Source organism: Xylocopa sonorina, chromosome 12 (assembly GCF_050948175.1).
Source record: "Xylocopa sonorina isolate GNS202 chromosome 12, iyXylSono1_principal, whole genome shotgun sequence".
Classification (NCBI taxonomy): Eukaryota; Metazoa; Arthropoda; class Insecta; order Hymenoptera; family Apidae; genus Xylocopa; species Xylocopa sonorina.
In genome coordinates, this window is record NC_135204.1 from 4,128,607 (window position 1) to 4,151,920 (window position 23,314).

General features: G+C 32.3%; 1 non-coding gene across 1 annotated transcript; it reads left to right on the forward strand.

The window, feature by feature from the left end:
- Positions 1 to 8,806: 8,806 nt before the first annotated feature.
- LOC143430067 (5S ribosomal RNA) lies at positions 8,807 to 8,927 on the forward strand. The gene has a single exon (XR_013102601.1). It is a non-coding gene; the product is annotated as a 5S ribosomal RNA (ribosomal RNA).
- Positions 8,928 to 23,314: the final 14,387 nt, after the last annotated feature.

Genomic DNA, 23,314 nt, shown 5'->3' on the forward strand with positions numbered 1-23,314 from the left:
TTAATTTCGCGACGTGGAACATCTCGAACGCCACGTGCTACGAGGGTGAATAAATAACTTCATACCATTTATAACGAATGATTTTATATCCTACTCAAGTGGCATCGTTTTCAAATATAATTTGAACAAGTTTCATTACCATCTGGTATTTACTAGCATCTTGAATTAATAGTATAAGTGGCTTAAAATTGATGCGTGTGCATGCATATTCAATTTTTCGAAATTAAATTTACTCTAAATGAAAAAAAGTTGACATATTTTGCTTGATAACCACAGCTTTGCAAATATCTGAACGTCCCCATTGCTGTCTTACAATTCCCTTGATTATTTGAAGGATATCTTTAATATTTGACAAACAAAATAGCAGCCATATAAAATCTACTCATACTAAAAAAAATTTGTGTTATTAATCTCTTTTTGATAGAAATTAGTGTCCTTAAAGAGATTAAATTAAGAAAATTACTAATGATACATTTAGATATTATAATATAGTTCACAACATACTTGTATTTAATGTTCACTCGCTGTCTAACAATTTTCATCAGTTTCACACATCAACCAATACACTTTTACGAACAGTTTCTCGCTAGTCATACGATTTTTGGCAACTGTCACTGAAAAAGTTTCATTCATCGTTGCAGTAGTCCTCGAGTGGCTGCGGAAGATCTGACAGATCAGCAGTCGAACGATAGGCGAGAAATTGTCAGATTCAATCGAGGATGGGTCGGCCCTCGAGCCTACTTCGTCGCCCTGGTGATTCCTTGAGTCGACTCAGCAATCGCAGGCGTCAACGATTTATCGAAACTGAACGAAGGAATCCGCCTCGACCATCGAACGTTCCACGCGCTGCGAACAGCTGATCGTATCGTGCCTGTCGACGGCGTGGAACGAGTCCAACGCGACCCCTCAGCCTTGAATAAGGTAAGCAACTTTCCTGTTTTTTCCCTTCTTTTTCACGTGCGACGCGTTTTTTGCTTCTTTTTGTTTTTTCTTTTTTTTTTTTTTTATATTCTTCAGACGTTCCCTTCCGGCACGCGATCATGAGCAGACGAGCAACCATTCGAGTGTTGACGGTTCTGGAGTAAAGAGTGAAACTTCTTGTTGTTCCTTCTTTTTTTAGTCAACAAGGTTATACAATCTCCTCGTGCCTGGGTTACTTCAGATTTTGTTTAAGTGCCGGGATTTCCGTGAATTAATTATTCATTTCAGCGGATGCTGTTTGGAAAGAAGAAAATATACACGTGCACGTTATAATGGTCCATTTACATTTGGTTAATGAAAGAGTAATCCGTGGTTGGGATTTTTTTAACGTTTCTGTATAGTTTTATTAATATTAATAATGCAAGGTGGTACCTTAATTTCTTTTTGTCTTCTAACTCCTTGATGATGACAAAATTATTTTAAAATGTATATAAATAATAACAGCTGTGTTTGTTTTACTATAATGTAGTCATACTCTGTTGTCTCATTTAATATTCAGTTTGCAATTTCTTTCAAAATGATATGATACATATTCATTTTTTCCCAAAATCATCGCATAAATAAAACAAATAATTTCCAGCAATATTTAATATCATTGTCATATTAAAAATATGCAGTTTAAATAAAATGATTTCACGAGCAATAGAAGACCACAGAGTTCTCGCAAACGTCATCTACAAGTGAAAATATTTATAATGCAAATTGCAGAGAAATAAAACTTGGACTTAAATCTGAAATAATTTAATTGCAGATGGATGGTTCGTCTCGTGGAATCGAACTGCTTCGAGTAACGCATTTTATCATGTACAGTTCAGTTCGCTTTTGTAGAAAGTTTGGGAAGTGTGGGGAAGGGGGGCTGTAATTTGCACTTTGTCACGTATCGTAACTGATAATGATCTCTATGCAGGTCTGCTGGGTAAAATAGGTGCGGGTGGCTACCTCGAGATTTATTCAGCGCTCTAATACGGCCTCCTAAGAACAGAATTGCTTAGCTCACAATTTCACGTCGTAACGTAGCCCCCTTATATTGCCGCCCCCGGATATAATGGACTTCATTCTCTTTTTTATATCGATATTTCACGACTCGAACCGCGAACGCCGCGTGATGTTTTTCCGCACTTCCGTTTGGATCACCGCACGAGCGATCGCCATCTTATATCCACCAGCGAAATATACAACGACCAATATCTTGGATTTAATTATTAATTATCTATCGCAATTTTCGTAAAAAAAATCTGTGTGCAATACTGGCACTTTGAATTCACCCGCTGAAAGTTTGATAATTATTACGCATACGCCATTCGAATGACACATTTACATTCGTTTGACTGTTTTTTTTTTTATTAGATTAATATATGTATATATGTTATACTTTATGAGTGAAGAAATTTGTGTGGGGAAAATATTCTTACGTCACTTCTCAGCAAATATTTCGACGTACATTTTATGCAGAATACTTTGTGCGATTTTATACTTCGCAATAAAAGGAAATCTTTTATTAGGCTTGCCTACTGATTTACAGATGGGAACAGACAGAAATATATCGAAGACCTCCTATAGAATTATTTTGCTTCGTCATTGCATAAATCTGTCCGCAGAAATGATGTTTATATTATTAAATGTTTATATTATAAAATTTTTGATTTTTTATAACTTGATTTATATCTGGTGATTTCTCAAGTAAAATATTTAAGTAGAAATACTTGTGATTTGCAGAGGGTGCAATATTTCGAGATTATATATTATTATATATTATTATATATAATCTCGAAATATTGCACCCTCTGCAAATCACAAGTATTTCTACTTAAATATTTTACTTGAGAAATCACCAAATATTGATTAAGTTAAAAAAAATCAAAAATGTCATTCAAAAAGGTACGGATATTTATTTAAACTTAATTATCACTTCCATGAAGACAGTAATTGTAATGTTGTTGTCTGAAAAATTTTTAATTTGCAAAAGCACCATTGTAGTTCGTTCAATAATTATTCTTCGAGCTTTGTGAGATGGTACTCGAATTTATGATAGTTTCTCTAGTCGAATGTTTGGACTATCTCGAACCATTTGAATTTTTCAATATTCATGGCTTCAGGGGATGTGTACGCATTACCTTCACAGGACAAATGCTCCAAAATGAAAGAAGTTATTCTGTGGAGTGAAATGAGATCAAAGAATTTTGTTTCAAGCTTTGTTTTCAAGAAAAGCAACTTTGAAAAGCTTCTGATTTATGCGTAAATTAATTTTATCATATGATGAAACTAAATTGTCAACGATATTAAATTATAACGATAATACAATTGTTAGGATATCATAGGATGATAAAACAGTTTCTATCTACGTTATCTAGTGTTCATAATGTAAAAGATCAATTTTATCTTCAGATGATAATAAAGCAACTGACAATAAACTTATAAAATAATAAAGCAAATGCAAGAAGTAGATATCAAAATAATAGTAGATATTAGTAAAAGATAATTATATTGCATAATATTTACTAAAATAAAAACTTAATAAACCACATGAGATTAAAAATGATGAACTGCCAATTATGAAAATATAAAAATTTTTTTTATCACAATTATATTATTTATTAAGATATTCCTCCACTAATATATTTCAATCAAGTTTGTAATATTATATTTTAATCATTGGTAGGGTTTACCTCCTGCCAATATATTAGAATAATTAAATTTAATTATAAGTGCATACTTTTATTTAGTAATACTACATAAATAAAATTAGTTGTAGCAATACAAAATATGTAATAAAAATTGACAATATATAAACCTTAGTCCTTTTTATAATATAAAATTATTTGTGCAACCGTTGGTAACATACATAGCGTACATATGAAGAATGCATTCTATAGCTACAAGATACTCAAATAAATTATAAATTAAAGAAAAAGAATTAAATTACAACCTCATAACTTCAAACCAAATATAATAATGGAGGAAATAGCGAAATCAATCTTATAATAAGAAATACAGATGGACTATGGTGAACGAGTGAACAAAATAAAGGATGGAATACAGTGTCAAGGTCATACGTCGTCAGTTATGAAACCTGCTGATGCAATGGCGCCTTTATCGTTGAACTGTACTACTACTGCAGCATCAACAAGTGATATAGGTCAGTGGAACACTTTCGATCAGTAAATACTCGGACTTGTTGCGCTCGGGACTTTACTTTGATAATTAGCATTTTTATTGTTTTTCTTCTCCAAATATACGCTTATAAATTCAGTAAAAAATATAAAATAAAAGCTTCAAATTGCATAATATATGGAACTATCACAATATTAAATTACCTAAACATTAACTAAAACTTTAAGTTAAAAATAAATTGATGCATGCTTTTATTTACAGTTTAGTTGACACGCATTTTTTACATAAATAAATTTGTCGTATACACAAGTTATTCTTAAAAAATTAATGCTTTGCAAAATACAATGGCAAATATAAATGTTTGAACTGCTTGAATTTTGATGATTTTCTGAAATATTATGAAAAGGCATTTCTCAACATTTTTATTGACTCACTTGTGAAATATTTCGAGATTATATATTATTATTAGACATCATTTCTGTGGACAGATTTATGCAATGAGGAAGCAAAACAATCCTGTAGGAGAGCTTCGATATGTTTCTGTCTGTTCACATAAATCAGTAGGCAAGCCTAATAAAAGATTTCCTTTTATTGCGAAGTATAAAATCGCACAAAGTATTCTGCATAAAATGTACGTCGAAATGTTTGCTGAGAAGTGACGTCAAAATATTTTCCCCCCACAAATTTCTTCACTCATAAAGTATGACATATATACATATATTAATCTAATAAAAAAAAAATAGTCAAACGAATGTAAATGTGCCATTCGAATGGCGTATGCGTAATAATTATAAAACTTTCAGCGTATCTATCTCAATAATTAATGTTTGTACGTACTTATCGCCCACCCTAATTACTAATTCCATTACTCCTCTACTTTTAATGTTAAACTTTGTTCATTTGCACTGCAATTGATATAATTAAATTCGTCCAAGGCGTATTTAACACACTAATTTTACATATTAATTTTTATTTAACAAATTATAGCACTAAACTTTAACAAATTATAGTACTAAACTTTAACAGATTATAGCACTTTTTTAAAACAAATTATAGTACTAAACTTTAACAGATTATAGCACTAAACTTTAACAAATTATAGTACTAAACTTTAACAGATTATAGCACTTTTTTTAAACAAATTGTAGTACTAAACTTTAACAGATTATAGCACTTTTCTTTAACAAATTATAATAAATTTTATATCAATTCTATGTAATATATAAGTATTTATTTATCTCAATATATTTATTAAGTCACAGTTCTTCAATAACAATATAATACTTTTTACATTATTCATAGAACTTATATCTTTCTTTGCTGTGGTAAGTTGTTTTTATTACATCAATACAGATATTGATACTAATGGGCGGGGTTCAGTATATATGCTATTTCGCTATCGAATTTTATATGTAATATAAGAGCCTACAAGTTACAGGAAGCAAGTACATACTCCGTCTGCATTTGTTTTGATGGTAAAACAAACAGGGAATGCAATACACTGTTCGTATGACAGAACGTTTGTATAGCACTCTGTTCGTATACTGAAATTAGAGATTCCACTATACTTGTCCTCCAATATAATAATTATACTTTTTTATATTATTATATTAGACTTTGCAAAAATGACAATTACATGGACGAAAATTGGCAAAGTTTACGAAAATATTTTACATACTATAAAATAAATTTAAGTTATTACCAAAAAAAAACAAAAATAGTGGTTTATTATTATATTAGACTTTGCGAAAATTACAATTACGCGAAGAAAAATTGGCAAAGTTTACGAAAATATTTTACATACTATAAAATAAATTTAAGTTATTACCAAAAAAAAACAAAAATAGTGGTTTATTATTATATTAGACTTTGCAAAAATTACAATTACGCGAAGAAAAATTGGCAAAGTTTACGAAAATATTTTACATACTATAAAATAAATTTAAATTCTAACCATTTAAGTTATTACCAAAAAAAAAATAGTGGTTTCAAGGCATACCAAATTGACACAGCCAACAAAGGTGTCCTTCGTCGTAACATTGAAAAGTTCGTCCCGTTAAATCGCTCGCGTTCGCTTGAATATTCATATCCGTCGCGTGGTCATTTTCCGGCGATTTCGAGCGATACGTTTATGCCAAAACGATGGCCCACCGTAACGCGCCGTGGCGTCGAATTCACGCGGACGAAGAAGCCCGTTTAATCCGGCGCATCCGTAAAAATAAAAGGGCAACGACGCGAAACACCGCCCACGATGGTGATTGACGCGCTGCGACGTTTCACGCGCCTCGTTTCTCACCCTTTTTTATTGCAAATGCATATCGAACGTTAATGCGCAATGGCTTGTGATGCGCCCGCAACGCGTGCCTCTCGCGTTTCTCCGTTTGCCGCCTCTGCTCGACGTTTCGAGTCGCTTCGAACGTGAACTTAAGGCGGATTAAATTGGCATTAGAAACGCGTGGAAAGTAAATCGATGCGTTAAATTACGCGCAGGAAAAGTAGGTGGGTCCCATGATGGTCGTCATAAAGACAAACTGACTGCAGCTTTCGAACCGAATGAAAGCAGCCACGGTTACGACTTTGAAGAATTACCTGCTTCTTTTATTATTCCAATTGCGTCGAAAACAGGACGTTTCCATTATAATTTCAGTACGTTTTTAACTTAGCCTAAGTTTCTTTATTATTGTGCTACTTTTTATGGGGCTTGATAGTCATTGTTAAAATATACGGCTTGTTTTTGACAGAAAGTACATCGAAAATTCATCGTATTTGTAGCGACAATAAGTGCTCATTATTGTAACGATGATAAAAGTCCCCTGGCGATTATTCAAACGTCACACTCGAATAAGCTTTTAATAGTGAACACTTGCAGGATTTTCTTCTCGGAAGTAAAACTACAAACACAAAACTGTTATCCCTCATTTTCGCTTAATATCGATAGATTCATCCATTAAAATTTCTATCGACGGTTGTCGAATATGCATTTGTATGTTTAAAATGAATCTGCATTTTTGTCAATTTTTATCTTTCGACACTTTCAGCAGTTCTATCTTTATCTGTTCTTGTTATAGTCCCCTATACTTCAGCTCAACTTAAAGTTTACGATTGAATGTATGTGATCCATGCTTTAAAATTGAAATTCTATTAAATGTGCAATTTCATTTTATTATAAAATATTGCATTCGAATTTTTTGTCAATCAAACATCATTAAAAATAAAAGTATACGATACTAGTTAAAAGTCTCTAGAGAATACCTGATTACTCGAATAATTGAAGGTCTAAAACAACACAGTATACACGTATATAATTGACAATTCCATTAAATACAATGCATTTGTAAAAATATAAAATAGTTTTTAGTAAACTGTACAAATAACGAGTTACTTCTTATCTTGTGTACGAATATCGAATACACTTGTGTATTAATATAAAGTTAACATGTGAGATGACGAAGACAACAAAATAATGGGCTACGGTCGTCGTTCGCGGATACAATGATCGCAGAAACATTTATATGATTTAAATCCCTAATTATCCATTCGCAATCTCCGGACTAAACGAATAGCATTCGTAATCAGTATTGATTCAGAAATAGAAGAGAAATATGTCAGAGGGCAACGTATCTCGCTTAATTAAAGCACTTCCTGGCTGTAAAACGACTTACGTATTGCGCTCGTTTCTCAGGGAACACTCGACTTTGCTCGAATATGTGGACAATTTTTAACGGCCGCCATGGAAAGCTAACACGTAATCCATTTATGCAGTCGCGTTTCTATGCGAACGAAACATTGAAAAATGGCTTTCAGAGCGATTTGAATTTTTGAAAGGTTTTTTTAGTACGGTTTACAAAATACTTGATTCAGGTTAAATTACGTTGTTACGGATAAAAGTTTCTTGCGTTACGATTTAATTGTCGACGGTGAAATTTCTCTCTTAATGTGACTCAATATGTATTCTTAATTAGTTATCGTGTTCTAAAAAAATGTCAGACGAGTGAGTCAATGCTTTAATTTATTTTAAATATTCTGTTTTATTTTCAGTGGCTGTAAGTACAGATTTTCTATACATATAATCTCTTCAGTAGTGGAAGCATTTCTACATTAATATATCTCATGATAGAAAGTAAAGTAGAAACAAAATTTATGCGACGAAGGAATCTCGTTTTGGAATCGAATATTGTGTAAAAGAAAATTAATTCCATACTTTGCTTCAAACTGTACTATACAAATCCTACATTATAAAAGTCTGTATTTTATGTAAATAAATAAATTTTCCTCTGATAAATAATAAGAGTACAGAAAATGCGATCAGATTGCACCAACAAGTTGCCATTGTATTATGGTTTTGACATATGTGTGGTTATAACAAAAGTTTTCTTAGAGATATTGGATAGCATGGTGCACGAGTGGTCAAAGAGGGCCATGTGCATTTTCTCACTGAATCGCCTCTCTCTGGGACCTTGTCTAAACACACTGGATTGGCCTTGGCCTTGATGATGTCCTCAAGACTAACACAAACGGCTTAAGAAGGCAGTGTTGTACGAACCTTCGTACTGAGAACAACTGAATAAAGTATTTTTTAGAATTACGCTTACATACCGCTTAGCCATTAATTTTACTGTAATAAAGTAACATATAGGTGCGAAAATATCTATTATTCTTTAATATTTTTTTTATAAATATGTACAGTATGTACCAAGAACGAAATAATGCTTTTGTCAACGACCATACTACGCAGGTGAAATACCAGTTCTCGTCCGATCACTGAAGTTAAGCTGCGTTAGGCACGGATAGTACTTAGATGGGTGACCGCTTGGGAACTCCGTGTGTTGTTGGCAATCTTTTTTTTCTTATTTCTAATAATTAATAATTTTTCTAATAATTAAATTTTTTTTTCTTCTTTCTAATTAATAAGCAATATTTAATGTATGTTGCATCAAGCACATATACGGATATAATATTTAAATAAGCAGGGAGAAACAGATATAAACTGGTAGAGATAGGAAGAAACAGGGAGAGAGAGAGAGAGAAAGAAAGAGAGAGATAGAGAAAGTAATATAGTTTGGTAGAGATAAGAGGAAACATGGAGAGAGAAAGAGGGAGAGAGAGAGTGACTAGGTGAGTTTGGTGAAGATAGGCAGAGATAAAGTGGGGAGAGACTAGGTGAAAGTGAAAGAGACAGGGAGAAACTGACAGAGACAGAGAGATAGTAGGAGAGACAAAAAAAATGACTCTTTTTATATATTATACTTTACTTATTTTCTATATATTTTTTTCTATATATTATACTTTACTTTACATTATTACTTTCCCAAGAATATCATCTTCTACCTATTCCTATTGTAACAATGAAATTAGAGGAAGAGAGAGAGTATGTGAATATGTGTCAATGGTGTAAACATTGTAGATACACTATACAAAATATAATTGTTACGTACTAATAATACAAATTGTTGACAAATTATTTTCAAGTATTACAATTATTTCTGAATTAGTTATTTTATTGTAAAACATGTAGAAGGAAAAATCTAATTTAGAAAGGAAAGAACTGTGAGCAATTTAAACAGTTTTTAATTACATGCACTGCAATAGATCTCTATTATATTCACTATAACGTTACAAATGATTAGTGCACACGTAACTCGAGCAACATAAACTTGCTGAAGCGAGGGACGCTCATATTCAACGAGAGCCATTGAAGTGCATCAAGAACTATAATGTTTTTCGGAGGACATTAAACGAATGTATAGAAAGGCCATTTCGTTATTGCGTTGTTCACACGCAGTGATGTAATTGAGAACGAAAGTCAAGCTGCTAGTCTTCCTTCTTCTGATGACTTAGGTTTTACGACTATCGTGAGTCCGCGGTCTGCGATAAAACTTTGTTGACAACATTTGCTATCTGATGAGAAACTTGTCATATCCTCTATCAAATTTTTAGATTGTGAACATTTATATTAAAGAAAGCATACGTCGTTTAAACATTAATACAAACTTTGCTGCAATTTTTTCTTATCTTAGATTTAAGTAAATCTGAGTGTTCTTTGATGAAATGTTTGTTAACACAGTGTCATTATATTATAATTAATTAGACTTATAAATTAATTGTTTTCTAGGCACTCTTTAGTAACCAACGATAAAGAATTTTAAAATATATTAATTACAAAAATGATTATTGTAGTTTTAATATAAATATGGCAAGATATCTTTAAATCATTGAAATACCTCGATTTAAATGAAAAGTTTGCGAAAAATAGCCGGATGTGAATGTGTTAATACGTTACGAACAGAGATATTTCTATGGGTTTGAAAGTTTGCGGCACTTGAGATGCTAATCCACGTGTATATGAAATTTCCCTACAATTTGTGGGTTTCCAAGATTTCCAAGTTCGAAATTAAGAACTTCGAAAGTGCCAGAAACGGTAAGCACGAAGAAATTTGCAAACATAAAATGAAAAGTAGAGGAATACTTGAAAATAACAGAATTTACAAATTACAAAATTTAAATCTTTGCGATGTTTCAGGTATACGCAACGTATCTAACTAATTTAACATGCTACGCAACAAATTTCAAATAAAACTAGGACATTACCTAGTTACTTCTGGTATTTCAAGAGTGTTACACATATAATAACTAAACTTACTTTATGCGCTCGTGAAAATGTACAAATATTAATATTACACTCGTGGTTAACACGTTTACCATTCTAAAAGTGTATTTGATTCACAAAGCTGTTTTTATTAATATATTAAGCACGTATGATTATTTATTAAACTTTCTTTGCTATGGCACTAAACAAATTTCGCTGCACAGTTATTTTTAAAACGATTTGAATACTTAGGTCTGTTGCCATGTTAGAAAAACAAATTTTGCTGCTAAATCGCTGAATCTTAGTGAAAATTAAATATTATTGCCGCTGCACCCAGTCTGGACATCTCTGATCTGCGCTTGCATCAAACGTTTCCTTTACTTGCGAGAATATACAGTACCTACACAGAGTATTAACATACCACTGAATTTATTTCAACAAGTACATACATTCTGGGTAATTAAATCTAATAATAGTCTGCTGTGGAAACAAAACGTAGAATCTATTTAAAAAAGCAACTTGTTGGAGAGTGTGGATAAATTCCAATGCCTGTTATAACTGCTGCGTGCATGTGAGTGAACCTACAAAGTGAAATGAGAAACAACATGAAAAAAATTGAATTATTTAATCTGCTTCATAATTGCATCAACAAATATCAATTATTTTTTTACCAAATTCCACCAGTCATTCGTAAAGTTAAATATTCTTAAATTATTTTAATCTTCGGATACTTTCACCGTTTCTATCTTTATCTGTTCTTGTTGCATCAACAAACATCAATTATTTTTTTACCAAATTCCATGAGTCATCCGTAAAATTAAATATCTTTAAATTATTTTTATCTTTGAATATTTTCACCGTTTCTATCTTTATTTGTTCATGTTGCATCAACAAACATTAATTACTTTTTTACCAAATTCCACGAGTCATCCATAAAGTTAAATATCTTTAAGTTACTTATTTCAATATAGAATATGCAGACAGAAATAAGAAATTTATAAAGAGAAGAACTGTGAGCAATTTAAATAGTTTTTAATTACACGTGGATCTTGAATGGATCCTTATGGTGTGCAATACAAGCGATATTTTATACTACGAAATTTCAATGAACAGGGGGATGACGCACGCAGCTAAAACCGGATGAAATATTAAGACGCGAGATTTATGATCCATGTATAATGATATTGGGTTAGAATAACAGGTTCCAGGTGTGCGACTACGTGACTTTGTGTCATGCGGTCGGACTCTGAATCGTCGTTACTACTTAAGACCATCTGGCCGACTCAAACAAAACCTCTACCACTTACACGATCTTTAGACAGAGCGCGCCACGATCCGCGAGAATTACCAGCATCCGTAATTCATTTTGCCTACGCGTGCAAACATTTTTCCTCGATAATCGCACAATTCGCGATTCAATACGAAATAAGCTTGCATAAATGTTGTGTCGATTCTTGTTCTTCATCTTCCTCAAAATCAAATCCCATAATAATAATTGGGAGCCCTCAAAAATAGCTAATTGTACGCATCTGTACTGTAAACTTGGTTCTACAATTCATTTTGCCTACGCGTGCAAACATTTTTCCTCGATAATCGCACAATTCACGATTCAATACGAAATAAACTTGCATAAATGTTGTGTCGGTTCTGGTTCTTCTCCTTCTTCAAGATCAAATCCCATAATAATAATTGGGAGTCCTAAAAAATAGCTAATTGTACGCATCTGTACTGTAAACTTGGTTCTACAATTCATTTTGCCTACGCGTGCAAACATTTTTCCTCGATAATCGCACAATTTGCGATTCAATACGAAATAAACTTGCATAAATGTTGTGTCGATTCTTGTTCTTCTCCTTCCTCAAGATCAAATCTCATAGTAATAATTGGGAGTCCTCAAAAATAGCTAATTGTACGCATCTGTACTGTAAACTTGGTTCTACAATTCATTTTGCCTACGCGTGCAAACATTTTTCCTCGATAATCGCACAATTCGCGATTCAATACGAAATAAGCTTGCATAAATGTTGTGTCGATTCTTGTTCTTCATCTTCCTCAAAATCAAATCCCATAATAATAATTGGGAGCCCTCAAAAATAGCTAATTGTACGCATCTGTACTGTAAACTTGGTTCTACAATTCATTTTGCCTACGCGTGCAAACATTTTTCCTCGATAATCGCACAATTCGCGATTCAATACGAAATAAGCTTGCATAAATGTTGTGTCGATTCTTGTTCTTCTCCTTCCTCAAGATCAAATCTCATAGTAATAATTGGGAGTTCTAGAAAATAGCTAATTGTACGCATCTATATTGTAAACGTGGTTCTACAAATTATGAGGGTGGCTATTATCGTAACTCAACAAAGAGTTTTCTATTTAATTCTGAATTAAAAGAACTTCGAATAAAAGTCTAAGTGACTGTTGTCAGATATTAAAATTTTTCTGCTTAACAAATTCAACAGCCTATAATCAAATTTCTTTCTCAACAGTATATTTAGTCTAAATGATCACAATTAATAACAATGCTACAACAAAAATCGTGTAAGCGCGATAAATAATCGATTACTCGCGTTACATACGTATGTAATTAATGTGGGTTTAAGAACTTATTGTAAACTAATAATACAATTCACAATTATTAAAATGTATCATCACTGTAACAGCAAGGCATTTCGCATGAAATAAGCATAATTAATTTTTCGATTAATAATGAATACTTTATATAAAACCGTAGAAATTATAATAAAGTTCAAGGAATTAATAACGTATATCGCGAACTGTAAAATGTAGTTAATATACAGTAAAAGCTACATACATTTTAATATAGACATCCTTGCTGCCCACGATACATGAATAGAGAACACCTACTGATAGGTGCCTACTGCCTGCGACTTTATAGCAAGAAATCACAATTAGTGCGACTAGTTTGACCTTAAATATTAATTCAAGGTAAATTGAGAATTGATAACAACGAATGTCTACGATATACTATAACCGTTAATATACATAAATTTTTCTAACTTATGGTCGAAATAAATAATCTGTAAATACGTTCAATCTTGCAAGTGTTAGTAGAGTAACAATTTTTAATAACTATATTATCAAAATATATTATAAATATAAGTTTAATGGGACGTAAATTACGTTGATAGACGAATTTATGCACGAATTCGGATTTATTATGACTTTATAATTCATTAATTTGTGTTTACACATGGCGAATAGGAACAGAAAAAAAGGAAACTATTTTAATTTAGAAAATATTTTTATTTACATTTTTCAGCGCTAAAATCATGAAAATTATTTAAGATAAGTTGGCAGAATTTTGATTTTTGATGGAACAAAATTCCAATCGTTAGTTTCGTTTGTTGGGAAGATTAGAACAGAGAGTTCGTGAATTTAACATTTATTTCCACAACATAACTAAAACATACATAATAAAATTAACTATTGTTTCGATACAACAGTTACACATGAATCTTCGCTGGGTTAATCAACTTTTTGATGAACTCCAAAGCGCAGTAATTATGCGCTGACAACAAGAAATATTTGCTCGTATTCATATTCGCCAATAAAGCTGTTCTTGTTCGAGTTTTATATTTCACTTTCACGGTATCAAATGTTTGTACTCGTGTAAAAGTAACCGTTAATTAATCGGGTTTTGTATTTCACTTTCACGTTACCAAATTTTTTTGTATTCGTACGAAAGTACCGTTAATTAATCGCGTACAATATTTGGTATACTTTTATTGGATCGATCGATACAAAAAAAGGTAAAGTAAAATCCAATGCTGTAGAAATGTTCTTTGCAACTACTATAGGTAAACATGGAATGAGATTTTGCTGTACTCGGCATAGTCTTTGACGTAACTTCGCGAAGGTTGCGATGTTTATCTTTCCTTTTAACCAATTAGAAAGTTTCACGTAAAAGGGAAGATCGTGTTAATTTTGGTTGTAGTTTTAGATAATAGAAATAATGCTCAGCGCGATCTTGAATGAAGTTGAAAATTTCCGTAAACATCTGCCAGATATTACACGTAAATATTTATAAATAAAAAATATCTTCATCTCCTTCATTTTTTAATAGAAAAAATTATTGTAAATATTATTCTTTTCGTTTCTGTTTTACGACACTTTTGAAATCTCAAATTTTTGGAGAGAATTTTCTTGTAATTTTCTCTAGTTTATCTAACAAAAATTCGTAACAAGTTGTACTTGAATTATAATTATCGAATTCAAGAAAAATACAATTCTTTAATATCTAAAAAGTTTCAAAGAGGAGGAAGCTTCAAAGAAGAAAAATTAAATTGAATAAAAAAGATATAAGTAAGAGTGTTGGTTGAGAGTCACGTGGTCAAATTGTATCTCTGGAAATTGTCACACCAGACTTTTTCAAAGACAAGAATTATTTCTACACTTTGTACTTATTTGAACGACGCAAAAAGAATTTTAAAATATATTTCTTTCGAAAAAATTCAAAATTGACAATATTATGTATAACAGACAATCATTTTTTTCAAATTGCACTAAATTTTTATTACATTCATTATATTCCTTAATACAAACCATTTCGCTAAACGAATTTTGCACAGCAGTCGATTTTTAATTAACTGACAATTTTATTACAAATTTATTATTTAATTTAGAATATTTAATAAAATAGCTGAAACTGAACGAATTTTGGTATACTTGATACCAAATTTTCATGGTACTTTAACGTAATTCTACGCGATAGTTCTTACCATAGTTGAATTAATACCGGTAGAGGTAGCCAATTTCATTTTCAAATATACCCAGTCATTTCCTGCAGATTCAAAACTTTACTTTAAGCAGACCATTCTAAAACTTTGAACGATTGGAAACGTACCCACTTCGCCATACTTTTCGCAGTATATTCCAGATGGTTACCATGTTAAAACACAGATACCAATATTATATCTCGTACTGGTGTACGCTGAATCGTTTTCCACAAGTTTTTTTCCTGAAATGCCTTTATACATCTCATATTTAACTTGTACTGTTGATTCGACGTACGCTGTGATACGCCTCCATGCTATAAGGGAACCACCACTCAAATTTGCCATCGTATTTGTTTATGCAATCTAACATGGCGAAAGAGATACAATTTTAGTTTCTAAAAATTGAAATTCATATTTTTCGTGGAAAAACGAAAGCCCACGGTACGTTATACTTAATTTGAAATTCTCGAAATGTTTATGGTACAAAATTTCATTTCAAAAAAGCTACAAATTTCGTTATAGACTTATCGTAAGTCGAGAAATAATTAGGTTTTCGACCAATTGGTATTTGTATAGCTGCCAGTGGGGGCTTCAAAGGATACTGACCCTCCATATTTAAATACTGACCAAAAGGTAATTAAAACACTCACCAGTAAAATGCAAGCCTTCAAAAAATCATTTCTGTTTCTCTTTCTCAGAGGTGGAACATCGCGCGTATTATAAATCTCAGCTAACGTGTACAACGATTTAATTCGAAGTGCGTTAAAGGGTGGGTGTTTCACAGTTTCATCAAGCCTGACACGCGTCATAGAGATTTTCCTTTATTACGCGCAGTTTAAGAGCGACGATAGGCCTACTCTGTCCACGTAATTAAATTTCATCCTGGTCGTACGTTTCAGATTCAGCGGACTCGTGCTACGTTTCAATTTCTGGCGTACATTTCAGTAAAATGTATGTTGAAATGTAAATTCGAAGTTCAAGAAGAACTTGTATAAAAGATAATATTATTTTATTTTATCACAAGGTTATGCAATAATTAGGAAACGCGAGTAAAAAAGAAATAGTGTTACTCTAAATCGTGAAATTTAAAAAAAGGAAACGAAAATATAATAAATCTACTTAACATTCGAGTTTTATTATATTTATTATTGAATATAGTTATATACTTTTAATTAATGTAAGTATTTTATTATATTATCATGCTTTTCGAGAACACTGACACACATGTATATATTTAGTTTTTTTCTTTAATAAAATTATTCCAATTGAAAAAAAAACTGATATCTATTAGAGAAATATTTACCAAAAAATTGTTAAACTATAAAAATTAGAAATTCATCATATGGAAGCACTGATAATATTTTATTGTATTTGATAATACTTTATAGTTATTATAATATCGCCATTGATATATTATAATTCTTTTCATTATTTGAAAGCGCCATAAATAAAGTAGATGTGTAAAATACAATTATATTAATTTACAAACGCACACATGTATATACTTAGCTTCTTCTTTTCTTTAAATTATTCCAATTGAAAAAAAAACTGAAATCTGTTAGAGAAATATTTACCAAAAAATTGTTAAACAATAAAAATTAGAAATTCATCATATGAAAGCACTGATAATATTTTATTGTATTTGATAACATTTTATAGATATTATAACATCGCCATTGATATGTTATAATTATTTTCATTATTTGGAGAACGTCATAAATAAAATAGATGTGTGAAATATAATTATATTAATTTACAAACGCAATTTTACAAAAAGTTATAAACGCACACGCGTGTATCCCTGAAGAGATTAATAAAAAAGCTTCCAACAAATCATCAACTCATTTTAAGACTTTAACAAATTTAATTAATTTAGTGTCCAAAGTATGTTTATATTACGTATAAATATTTAGTATCGTATAAATGATAGAACAAAGATCCAATTTAGACAAAAAACAAATTTTCTCGGAACAGTAAGAAACAGTACATGGATTTACCCTCTCCATCAACTGAACGCTCGAGCCATCTCTCACCCCTACTGTCTTATTAGCCGTATCCTCCTCGTGACTTTATCGTTCGACAACGACGCTTGCAGACCAGTAAGCACACGTCGTATACCTTCGCTTCGCGTGTATATTCGCAAATTTTAACATCATACTGCACAAGGAGAATCGTTCGTAGCTCTAACGCCCCCGGCATTTACAACCCCACGTCTTTACCACCACTCTATATGCGTCACCTTTCAGTTACCACGGTGCAGTCGAAATCTAAATCGAGACAATAATACAAAAAAAATAATACAAAAATTTTTAACACTGGGAAACAAGGAACACGGAATTATCAGTTTCGCAATTGGTCACTTTATCGTTATACTTTTTAGTGAATATTTAGAAAAATATTCTGTTCTTTTTATTCTTTTTTTTGTAATTTATTAATTTAATTTAATTTGTGTTTATTTTTATTGATGCCATATCATTGGTAAACGTAAAAAATAAATAATATTCGACCTTGTTTTATTTCGTATTTCTTAGTACATGCGATTTGATTTCGTATGAGCTGACTAATCCAAGGGTTGCTTTGCGTAGCTGTACTTTCCACTCCCTCAGTTATGTGCCCTAATTTATTATATTAACAATTTTCCTTGAAACGTACTCTAAAGCAACACCTCTGAACAAATTCTCCCTGTCAAATATTGAGTCTAAAGCAATCATCTCAGCAGACATATTCGATAATAGCTCGACTTTAAGACTTTAAAGGTAGTCTCACGTATCCCTGCTGTTTTTTCCTGAATGTATATTTATAAATTGCATACCATACTTACATAGTATAGTTCTACACCACACATTAAACTTTCATGCAATGAACACGTAATCTACAGACTAATTGACGCACTCTTAACCAGTAATGAAATGTTTGCATCAATGTTAATTTTATATTCTTTAGTTGCAAAGTATTAGAATAAACATAAACTGAATACATATTTTATTACAGTGTAATTTTGTTTAATAGAAAATTAATTGACAAAATATTAATTTTCATATACTAATTCATTTAGATTGTACGCAACATGTGTATTAAAGAGACGCATCTCTTTGCTTATGAAAATATGAATTAGAATGCAGTTCTGAAATATCAATAATAATGTTAATTTTATTTTCCTTAGTTACGAAGTATTAGAATAAACATAAACTGAACTCATATTTTATTATTACTTACTTGTATTTATTATTACAGCGTAATTTTTTTGTAATAGAAAATTAATTGACAAAATATTAATTTTCATATACTAATTCATTTAGGTTGAATGCAACATGTGTATTAAAGAGACGCATCTCTTTTCGTATGAAAATATGAATTACAACGCAGTTCTGAAATATCAATAATAATATGAGGAACATGCAGAAAATTAGAACAGGGGAACTTAATTACAGATTAAAATCCATTAAATCCTAAATGAAGTAGCTTGAAAAAAGAGTATCATTACTTCGTACGACGATCCAATATTCGTGTCTTTGATTTCTATTTCCGGCATTCCTGATATTCATAGATCGAGGAGATATATTTAAGCATTTTTAAATACATTTTTATGCGTATGTCAGACTGCATGTGATAATTAAACTCCTTCCCTTTCAGTACTCCTTATTAAAGCACCATTTTCGTTTGTACGTACTTATTTATAGATTACTGTAAATAAGACTGAGTTCATATTATTTTGAATTTTTAATAAATTTATATAATTGTGTGCTAATTTCAAAAAATTTTACTATGTTTAATTGTGATAAAATTAATTTCGCATAATTTATACTATTTGATATTAATATATATATATATTTGAGAAAGGAATTGTACAAAATCAGACAAAATTAATCGATCATAAGATATTTGAATACTCGTGAAAAATGATGAAATGATTTTTCGTTTTGAAATAAGAAATACAATAATACAAAAATTTTTGTTTAAAATATACATTGTGTTGAATTTTCTTAAACTTAAGTTTCAATATTTTTCCTTTTCTTGTCTGACTTAAAATACTTTTCTGAAAATATTCTTTTAAAATACTCTTTTTGTTTCATCGTAAAATAACAATTTGTCTCGAGCAAACTGTCTCCATGTCCTTCTTGTGTCTACCGTATCCAACTATACCTTCGTTTAATTTCATTATTACCTCAATGTTTCTAATGTTATCACTTTAGACGTAGTTAATCAAATTTTTACTGACATTTTTTTTAAATAAGAAGACTAGTTCTTAATACAATCTTGGATTTTTAAATCTTGCAACATCAAGTACTATGAAAATTGTAAAGTCTTTAGTTACAGTTAATGTAGAAACATTTTATAGTAAATCTTGTGGTAAGAGAAGAAGTGACCAATTATGTATTTTACTTTTCTATGTATTTTACATAAGCAAAGTCAAAGCAAATAATTCTTTTATAACTAAAACACCATATCTCAAGTATTAATCTATGTCAAAGAAACAACTCAAACTGCGAATGAACTCAACGCAACAGAAAATCTCTCCTCTCATAACATATGCTCTTTAACTCACTCGCCGTCAAATTCTAAAGCTACGAGTACCATAAACACAAAGAATGCAAAAGTCACTCCAAACTTACAAACATTTACTTCAGTTCCAAAATATACTCTTATCACGAGGACATTGTACAATACAGTCGAAAAAGTCCAAAAGCAGAGTCCTGCGATCAAATATACAATCGTTTTCACCGTTTCAATATTTCTTACCATTCCATAACGTTCCGTTCAATCTGTTGGACCCAAAATAAATTCACGAAACTTGGAAACCCGAAATCTTTCTCACCGTCGACCCACGAAGTCCAATCCAACAGTATCATCGAGAACGTGAATTAGTGCGCATAAATCGCGGAAACTGTATATTCGAACGCGAAACTTTCGCCTGAGATCCACTTGGAAAATATTACGCTCCCCTGGCTCGTGCGACAAAGGTCCTGTGCGTAAATTGGGAAGAGGAATCCGTAATTCCTTAGGACGTGCAAACACGGTGCCCATGCCTGATCCCAGGAGAGACCGTCCCTATCCGCCAACGCAGGTGCGCACGCTGAGTTAACCCCCCACCATCGCGCCACGATGCCCGACCGTGTGCCAGACACGTCTATAAAAGCCCTCATCGCACGACCTACTGGCTTCGAGTTAACTCGTCGAGCCCTTCGATCGGGATCCTGCACAGTTCGAGCGTGTGTCGCCCCCGATTTTGGTGAACCTGTGCGAGCGGACCGGTACCAACGACCCCAACGTTCCCCGCCTGCCGGACGTCCTCGTTTCTCGACTCGAAGGTGAACAGACTTCACAATTACGCATTATAAGAAGTCGCGAGTACGGGAGTAGAATCGTTCCGTCTGTTTACAATTGAACGGTCGTCTCGTTCGACGAGAGTGTTCGCAATTTTTATTCTCGTCCAACGTGTGGTCTATTCTTTTTTTCGTCGCGGTTAGGTGAACAGACTTGACAATTAAGCATTATAAGAAGTCGCAAGTACGGGAGTAGAATTAGTCCGTCTGTTTACGTTCGAACGGTCGTCTAGTCGAGATCGACGGTTCGACGAGAGTGCTTGCAATTTTTATTCTCGTTCGACGTGTGGTCTATTCTTTCTTTCGTCGCGGTTAGGTGAGCAGACTTGACAATTAAGCATTATAAGAAGTCGCGAGTACGGGAGTAGAATCGTTCCGTCTGTTTACGTTCGAACGGTCGTCTCGTTCGACGAGAGTGTTCGCAATTTTTATTCTCGTCCAACGTGTGGTCTATTCTTTCTTTCGTCGCGGTTAGGTGAACAGACTTGACAATTAAGCATTATAAGAACTCGCGAGTACGGGAGTAGAATCGTCACGTTTTAATTGGTTCGTCTGTTTACGTTTGAACGGTCGTCTCGTCGAGATCGACGGTTCGACGAGAGTGCTTGCAATTTTTATTCTCGTTCGACGTGTGGTCTATTCTTTCTTTCGTCGCGGTTAGGTGAACAGACTTGACAATTAAGCATTATAAGAAGTCGCGAGTACGGGAGTAGAATTGGTCCGTCTGTTTACGTTCGAACGGTCGTCTAGTCGAGATCGACGGTTCGACGAGAGTGCTTGCAATTTTTATTCTCGTTCGACGTGTGGTCTATTCTTTCTTTCGTCGCGGTTAGGTGAACAGACTTGACAATTAAGCATTATAAGAAGTCGCGAGTACGGGAGTAGAATTGGTCCGTCTGTTTACAATCGAACGGTCGTCTCGTTCGACGAGAGTGTTCGCAATTTTTGTTCTCATCCAACGTGTGGTCTATTCTGTTTTTCATCGCGATTAGGTGAACAGACTTGACAATTACGCATTATAAGAACTCGCGAGTACGGGAGTAGAATCGTCACGTTTTAATTGGTTCGTTTGTTTTCGTTTGAACGGTCGTCTCGTTCGACGAGAGTGTTCGCAATTTTTGTTCTCATCCAACGTGTGGTCTATTCTGTTTTTCATCGCGATTAGGTGAACAGACTTGACAATTACGAATTATAAGAAGTCATTCATACGGGAGTAGAATCGTTCCGTCTTAATTGGTCCGTCTGTTTACGTTCGAACGGTCGTCTCGTCGAAATCGACGAGAGTGTTCGCAATTTTTATTCTCGTCCAACGTGTAGTTCTGTCTTTCATCGCGATTCGGTTTCTTGCTCTTCAGGGGTGGGTTTACTTTTGAAAGTAATGGTATTCAAAGAGATATCGATGAGGAAGTGATGCTCGAGGGATACGAGAATTTGGGAATTGAGAAAGTGGTTTTGAAGTTTGTTTGAATTAATTGGTTAGTTTTTCGAATTGGGAGCACAGTGGATTGTTGAAAAAAGAGATAGATTGGGGAAGTGTTGAGTAAAATTTTGTTTTGTTTAAAGTAGGAATTATGATCGTTAAATTTTGGGGAAGAATATTGGGGAACCTTTTAGAAATTTGTTTTCATTGATATTGCATTAATTTTTAACTTGGTTAATTTATATTTTCTTTTAACTTTAATTCATAGGCTCAAGAATAGTTCGATCATTCTTCGTTCGATGAATGTGTTGCATGTTACTTTTCTGTGTGCATTGGAAGTTGAGGGCCAGAAGAAATAATTTGGAAAATCATTCGAAAATATAAAATACTCAAAACGAAGTTGCGTGGAGATTTTTATTTAAATTTATGCAGCAACTTTTTAGTTAATTACTACATTGTTACTTTTACATTTCTTCGAAGCAAAAGTTCAAATTTCTTAACTAAAAATCTGTATCAAATACGCGTTGTTACTTTTTTTTAATTAAAAGTGATAAATATAAGGAACGATATGTACAATTAGATTCATTTTATTTGCTCGAGTTTCATTAATACGGAAAAATTAATTACATTTATTGAAAATGCACAATAGCTCACAAGAATATTCTAATGTTTACCATTTGTGACTAGTAGTAAGTAAAATACATACACTAAATTCAAGTGTTTAAAACAATATAATATTCATAAGTAGAGACGAGAATCCAAAATATATGTAAATAATTGTAAAATTAGAAAAAATAATTTAATGATATTTTTTCGTACAATGCATTTATTAAGTATGGACCATCGAAGGACCACAGAAATATTGAAACACACAAGTGTACCCTAAATGCAATATCGTTACAAACATTTGAATTTAACATATATAGTTTACTTCTTGAAAGTTGCAATTGTCAATGATCAAATCATGATACATTCTTACTTTAGAACTAGCTATTTTTTTTTTAATTCATATTCCTGAATTAAAAATGAAACAATAGAACTAATACCAGTGAATTTAAAGAGAACTACTCGCTCGAAGTCATTTCGTACGAAGTAACCAGGTTTTACATAGCGAATGTCTACAGTGGCGCTTAAATGGTATTCTTTATAGTTGT